This window comes from Nicotiana tabacum, chromosome 12 (genome assembly GCF_000715075.1).
Source record: "Nicotiana tabacum cultivar K326 chromosome 12, ASM71507v2, whole genome shotgun sequence".
NCBI classification, from domain to species: domain Eukaryota; kingdom Viridiplantae; phylum Streptophyta; class Magnoliopsida; order Solanales; family Solanaceae; genus Nicotiana; species Nicotiana tabacum.
Window position 1 is genome coordinate 12182501 of NC_134091.1, and position 8367 is coordinate 12190867.

Genomic DNA, 8367 nt, shown 5'->3' on the forward strand with positions numbered 1-8367 from the left:
AAACCCCAGTTTTATTTCCATTTATGGCAATGGAATACCAGATATTAGAAATAAGTCTGAAAACAAGATTAATTCAAAATTCATAGAAGCCTTTTCTTCTCATAACTTGACATAAAAAGGCCCATGATACTCTATCTGTCACGACCCAAACTGATGGGCCGCGACGGGCACCCGATACCTTACTCAACCGAGTACTAACTTTACATATCCTTCTTATCGTACTATCATTGGCAAATGGGCCAAACGGGCCGTCATGGGCTAATCAGAATAAACATAAGGGAATACTCAATATAAGATGACCCAATCTGATATAAAAACTTATGCATATGACATACGAGCCTATAAGGCCAAAATGATTACTCGTACACTGAACATAGGCCGATAAGGCCATACAATTTTTCATATATATGACATCTGTCTACAAGCCTCTAAGAGTACATAAATATCATAAAAGTCGGGATAGAGCCCCGCAATACCAATCAACACATGTCCTAATCATACTGACCAAATAGCAACTCCGGAGCAAATGGAGCGCACCAACACCTTCCGCGGAGCTAGTAGCCTACTTGGAGGACTCTCAATCTGTCTAACGGGACCTGCGGGCATGAAATGCAGCATCCCCAGGCAAAGGGACGTCAGTAAAAATAATGTACCGAGTATGTAAGGAATGAAAATCAGTAAGTAATAGACATGAGAGAAACATGGAGTAAAAGACTCAACATATAAGTCTGAATAACTCTGTGAATCATTTCATATTTATAATGTCATGCATATGCGTATAAATGTCGTCATACCATGCATAGGTATATGCGTTCATAACATCATCAAGCCTCTGAGGGCATCCCATCATATCATCTCGGCCATTGTGGGCAAATCATCAACGTATACCAGCTGATCAGGTGGTGGTGCGTATATAACGCCGTAACCTTTTCCCATATCCCATATACATATTATATACATATATACGCGTATATAACGCCATCTGGTCATGGGTCAATGTACATGTATAAATGCATGAAATGCATAAGAATTACGTTAATAAGATTTCTCGGAATGTCATAAAATCAATATGCCTTTCGGATAAACTTTATCAACTACGTATTTTTCTGAGACTCATGAACAGAAGATATAATAATAATTCACATGGGGAATGAAGAATATAGACACCCCTAGTATTTCTATGAATAGAGTTATTTATGAAAGTTGCACATTTACTCGTTTCGTTTGTATCGTATTGATCATGCCAAAAGAAAGGAGGGATAGCCTTAACATACCTGAGTCGATTCTCTTGGCAATCCCTCTAACGCACGTCAATTGCAGCAAAACACGTGATGGCAAGATCAGAGTAGGAAAATATCCGTATAATATTCTTGAGAAAGATTACATCGTACTCCCTTAAATTTGCAAAATCTCACGTTGCTTAAGATGCTATGAAATCTTTGTTTGAATTATTGAAGATCCGTACCTTAGAGTCATTAATTGTTGAAGATCGCGTTGCTTAAAATTGCACCGTACACATAATTGGATCTTATATGACTTTCGTTGAAGCAATTTCACGTTGCCATCACTTGTAGGAGTTTGCTGGAGCACTTCACTTTGCTATGAAGATTGAAATATGTCTCTCTTTGAATCTTTAAGATGTCTTTTACCTTAGTGGGTGTGGTCCCCACTAAGGTGATGAGTTAGCCACAAAAGATCCTCTAATTGCCACCTATTTTAATGACTATGAGTCATTACTTGGGCTTTAAAATCAAGACCCCTTGGCTGCCACATTAGGAGATTAATCAACCTTATCCAAATATGCTTAATTAATTAGTTAATCTCTCACTAAAATTAATAATTACCCAATTATTCACATAATCAAGAATTATCTCAACTAACTTAAAATACTACTCACTTTTAACACACTTTATGTACCCTACTATCATGGTCATGTGGTACCTTGTATGGCACTAGTCCATAAATACAGTGTATTATAACTTGGACCGTATTTTATCCCAAAATGTCAAACTTCGACGACACTCATTTTCTTCGATTCGCTTACCCTCTCACCTTCACGAATTTACTTATCACTTGTTTGAAATAACGTAATACTTATAATCTCAAATAATCTCATTCTCGAGCTTACGTCGATTAGCTTACGACGAAACTTTAACATACGAAAATGCGGGATTTAACATTATTCCCCCATTTGAAATATTCGTCCTCGAATGTTTACTGATGCACTTATCATTATCATAACATATAGTTCTTGCGAATACTTTAGTACTCTTCTTGCCATCTAGGCAACTGTTCTGTGAATAAATTCAAAGGCCAGGGCATTCCCCCCTTTAGACTTCTTTCTCACACCACGACTTGTGGTCGGAATCCTTTCAATCTCGTAACTGTTGTTACCTTTTATCATGCAGCCTATACGATTCTAACCTTGTAAATATGCCTATGCGTCTCTTCTCTCTTTTTTCCTCCAGCTTTTAGCCAATCTCTAGGCCTCACTTTGTAAACATATACAGAGCTTGATAAGATATCCCTCTGAGAATCTATAGGTATACTGAAGTTCTTCTCTCGGTACTTTGTCGAACTTACGAATATTGTTATACCTTATTTTATAGACCCGGTTATCCATTCGTATGACTTTACTGCATCAAGGTAGGTCATACTATACCATAACTCTTACTTCAATTTATCGTTACTGAGGTCTGCTACCAAACTCCAGGTTACTTTCGTTGCTTATCCTATATGTATAAATCTAAGTCATTTAATGTTTCTTCATTACTGTTCATCTTAAGAATGATGGCCTAATCTCATCTCATACTTTGTAACTTTTATCCATCCATTGTTGATTCACCTCAATATTGATATATAATCTACCATTGATAACTTGACCTTTTATGTAATTACTAGGGCTCACGTCTCATCGGGGAACGTCTGAAGTGATTTTCCTGATCCACCTGGGGGTGATACGATACTATGTTTCCATAACCGGATTTCATAGCATCCCGATTTGATTTACCTTACGTGGGTATTTTTAATCATGTACAATTTATGAAATCATTACTCAATCGAAGGCCCAAACGTCATCCTCCATCTATCACAATTACACCCTCATTCTGCTACCAGAGCAGCATTCCATTTCTTCTAAATGCTACTAGTCTTAGACTCCTTTGAGTTCATTCAGGTTATACTGAGCTTTCTATAACTTATCTTATAAAGTATCATCTCTAAGACCTTGAACAATAGGCTAGCTAAGATTTGACCAGAACTGATTTCTCCAAATCAGTCTGGCTTTATTAAGGGCAGATCAATCATAAAGAATATTATGCTTACTCAAGAAATCGCTCATAATATGAGCATGGATAATAAAGGTGACAATGTGATCATTAAATTGGACATGTCAAAGGCCTATGATAGTGTTACATCCCGCATTTTCGTATGTTAAAATTTCGTCGTAAGCTCGAGAATGAGATTATTTGAGATTATAAGTATTACGCTATTTCAAACAAGTGATACGTAAATTCGTGAAGGTGAGAGGGTAAGCGAATCGAAGAAAATGAGTTTCGTTGAAGTTTGACATTTTGGAATAAAATACGGTCCAAGCTATAATACACCGTATTTATGGATTAGTGCCATACAAGGTACCACATGACCATGATAGTAGGGTACATAAAGTATGTTAAAAATGAGTAGTATTTTAAATAAGTTGAGATAATTCTTGATTATGTGAATAATTGGGTAATTATTAATTTTAGTAGGAGATTAACTAATTAATTAAGCATATTTGGATAAGGTTGATTAATCTCCTAATGTGGCAGCCAAGGGGTCTTGATTTTAAAGCCCAAGTAATGACTCATAGTCATTAAAATATGTGTCAATTGGAGGATCTTTTGTGGCTAACTCATCACCTTAGTGGGGCCCACACCCACTAAGGTAAAAGACATCTTAAAGATTCAAAGAGAGACACATTTCAATCTTCATAGCAAAGTGAAGTGCTCCAGCAAACTCCTACAAGTAATGGCAACGTGAAATTGCTTCAACGAAAGTCATACAAGATCCAATTATGCGTACGGTGCAATTTTAAGCAACGCGATCTTCAACAATTAATGACTCTAAGGTACGGATCTTCAATAATTCAAACAAAGATTTCATAGCATCTTAAGCAACGTGAGATTTTATAATTTTAAGGGAATACGGTGCAATCTTTCTTAAGAATATTATACGGATTTTTTCCTACTCCGATCTTGCCATCACGTGTTTTGCCGCAATTGACGTGTGTTAGAGGGATTGTCAAGAGAATCGACTCAGGTATGTTAAGGCTATCCCTCCTTTCTTTTGGCATGATCAATACGATACAAACGAAACTATTAAACGTGTAACTTTCATAAATAACTCTATTCATAGAAATACTAGGGTGTCTATATTCTTCATTCCCCATGTGAATTATTATTATATCTTCTGTTCATGGGTCTCAGAAAAATACGTAGTTGATAAAGCTTATCCGAAAGGCATATTAATCTTATAACATTCCGAGAAATCTTATTAACGTAATTCTTATGCATTTCATGCATGTATACATGTACATTGACCCATGACCAGATGACGTTATATACGCGTATATATGTATATAATATGTATATGGGATATGGGAAAAGGTTACGGCGTTATATACGCACCACCATCTGATCAGCTGGTATACGTTAATGATTTGCCCACAATGGCCGAGATGATATGATGGAATACCCTCAGAGGCTTGATGATGTTATGAACGCATATACCTATGCATGATATGACATTTATACGCATATGCATGACATTATAAATATGAAATAATTCACATAGTTATTCAGACTTACATGTTGAGTCTTTTACTCCATGTTTCTCTCATGTCTATTACTTACTGATTTTTATTCCTTACATACTCTGTACATTATTTGTACTGACGTCCCTTTTGCATGGGAATGCTGCGATTCATGCCCACATGTCTCGTTAGACAGGTTGAGAGTCCTTCAAGTAGGCTATCAGCTCCGCGGAAGGTGTTGGTGCGCTCAATTTGCTCCGGAGTTGCTATTTGGTCAGTATGATTAGGACATGTGTTGATTGATATGGCGGGGCTCTGTCCCGACATTTATGATATTTATGTACTCTTAGAGGCTTGTAGACAGATGTCATGTATATAAAAAAAATTGTATGGCCTTATCGGCCTATGTTCAGTGTACGAGTAATCATTTTGTCCTTATAGGCCCGTATGTCACATGTATAAGTTTTTATATCATATTGGGTCGTCTTATATTGAGTATTCTCTTATGTTTATTCTGATTAGACCATGACGTCCCGTTTGGCCCATTTGCCAATGATAGTACGATAACAAGGATATGTAACGTTGGTACTCGGTTGAGTAAGGCACAGGGTGCCCGTCGCGGCCCATCGGTTTGGGTCGTGACAAAAGTGGTATCAAAGCAGTTCTATCCCAGAAAGTCTACAAGCCGTGTCTAGTAGAGTCTTATTTATGGGTGTGTTATGCACCACACTTATAAGCACGAGGCTACAAGGCACTTAGGACTGTCACCCTTTCTTCTTACTCTAGATCATGTGGTAGAGCTCAGTCGTAGGAATTCAAACTCCTAAATTCTATTTTATTCATAATACGACGATGTCTACATCTAGAAAGATGGTTGCTAAGGGATTGAATGCGGCTGTGGAAGAGTTGAGTTAGAGGAACTCGATTTTTCATGATGCTTATGATGAGTAAATGTAAGGTCTTCAGTAGATCATGTGTGTACTAAGACATGTAAGCCTCTAGATAAGGAGCCTTAGGGCAAGAATATCTATCCACCCTTATGGTGAAAGGCAATGAGAGATTCAGAAGATAGATACAAGTTTCAACAAGTAAAAGAAGCAAGATGAAGAAGGGTACGAGGCGCCCAGTTAATAAAGATTATTAGTATTTACAATTCAAGCAGAGGAATATAAGCCTTTTGAGTTATATTCAACAATAACAGAGGTATGTACAATTGGCCACACCCATCTCATTTGTGCTCTATGGAAGATAACAGAAGTAGTATAAGAGATGGACGGATATTAGGATCCGGCTGGGGTTAGAGTTACCCAACATGGTGGATGGCTTGTTTGCGTTGGTTGACATGTCCGAAGGATATTTCAAATGTATACTAATAAATCTCTTTGTGAGACACCTAGATGGTGCACTCTAAAATAGTACAGCTAGATATGAGTACTACAAAGATAGGCACCAGAAGCCTTGAAGGGATAAATATTACCTTAGTGTGGCTTTCGTTCCTAGCAGAGAAATAATGTTAGGCAACCCGAAGAGCCAGTAGATGGAGCAAGGGGAGCTAAAAGCAAAATAATGTCTTGTTCGAGTTTTCAGAATAAAGTGATAAACATAAATGTTAGCGGGAAATAAGAAGAGAGTTAATGAAACATTATGAGTAAGATGTGATACATGGATGACAGCGGTAGATCAAAAAGATGACAGTATTACAAAGTCTATAGTTAAGTGAAGGAAAAGACGAGAGGTGGTAGGCCTTGAGACAACAAAAGAGTATAGGCCTTAAATTCATATCCTCATTTCGAGAAATAAGTTCGTGACTCCAATGCGACTACCGGAAGGAAAAGTTAGACCCCAGAATAATAGAAATCAGTATGGACTGGTGAGCAAGATAAACTAAACATGAATTAGGGAATGAGTGACTTGATAATGGTCGGCATCATGAGAATTTCAGATTGCGTTCTGCCGATAATAGAATGGACAGCAGAAGAAGATTCATGAGAAATTCATAGAATGGTCATTCAGGAAGACACTTCCCTAAAGCAAGCAATAGGAGCAACGTTAAGCTTAAAGGACTGTATGTGCCAGTTACACTAAGTGTCACCCTCGCGAGTAAAGAAATATGTTATCCTTGGTACAGAAGGATTAGTGCAAGGCGAGTGAGGGTCATCGATGATGTGAAAAGACACCAAAGATGAAGAGGTAAAACATCTATAGGTAGATCGTCGTAGCTCCAACTCTTAGTACTCCCCTAAAGGGGCGAATATGTAGTGATGTGGTATAAAGTCAGAATTAAATGGTTCTAGTAATTATGGAATGGTAAAGGAAGAATGCGATAAAAATAAAAAAGGAATGAGCTTGCACTTACCCAAATCCTACAGATATGCTATGATTCCAGAACATTACACAAGCACGATATTAAGGAGAGGAAGTGAGGGTTTCTGCCCGAGATGTTATTGATAAATAAGGAGCCAGTGCGAGACGTAAGTAAAAACAAAGGAAATAACCCAAGAAAGATTACGCGGAATGTTGATATGAGAATGGGCCAACGAATAGTTAGCAGTTGATTCAGGAAGAGCCTAGTTATGGCTAGACAAGAGGATACAGACAAATCAACAGAGCGTGCAAGATAAACATAGTGAACCCCAACATGGGGAATTCAGTCTCGCATGTATAACATTGTGATCCTTGAGAAATATTCAGATAAGAGTTGGGATAGTAGAGGTACTGTATGAGTGTTACAGAAATAAAAGAGAGTCCCACTGGGAAGACAGTCAAAATATCAGTTCAGAAGCAACCCTACAAGCACAAGGACGTGGAGGTAAGTAACTACGGATAATTATAGGCGAGGAAGGACATCAAACATTCCGTCGAGTATTCGATGTAATAAGCTCGCAGCTTTACAAGAGTCAGAGGGTCCTTAAGTACTACAATGAAAGACTAGCTGAGGAAATAAGGAAGAAGGCTTCAACCTAATCACAGTAACCTAAAGAGGAAATGGTCTTGTAACAACAGTCTCACTACAATATTGTATGCACTCCATAAGAAAGTGGCACCTACCATGGCTAATGAACGAGAAGTAAAGTCAAAAGTAATATTCGAGATCATATGAGTTGCACAAAAATTCCGGCATGCGTGGGAACTAAGATAAGCTAAGTATGCATGCAACAAGGGGCAGAACGACCAGGAAAAGTAATTGCTACATTTAAAGAAAGTTGAGAAGGAACACAAGGAATTATTCGATTAATGATCCAGAGTTAGTTACGTTATGAACGCTCTTAAGGTTTCAGAGTATTATCCATGCATCATATATATTGACAATCATACAGCCGTAGAAGACTATGGCATAAGTTAAAAGAAATAATTGAGTCCAGGTCATAGACAAAGGATTGAATTGTTAAAAGATTGTATCATGGATATTCCATAGCGCCCCTGAAAGGCTAAAGTAATAGCTAATACCAGAAGCTGTAGATCGGAAGATAGCTTAAGCCTACATAAAGGTTGATTAGAAGGAAGAGGAAACTAAAGAGTTACATCAACAAAGTAAATCAGGAGTCTGATTATTGGACCCGGAAAAATACAGGAAT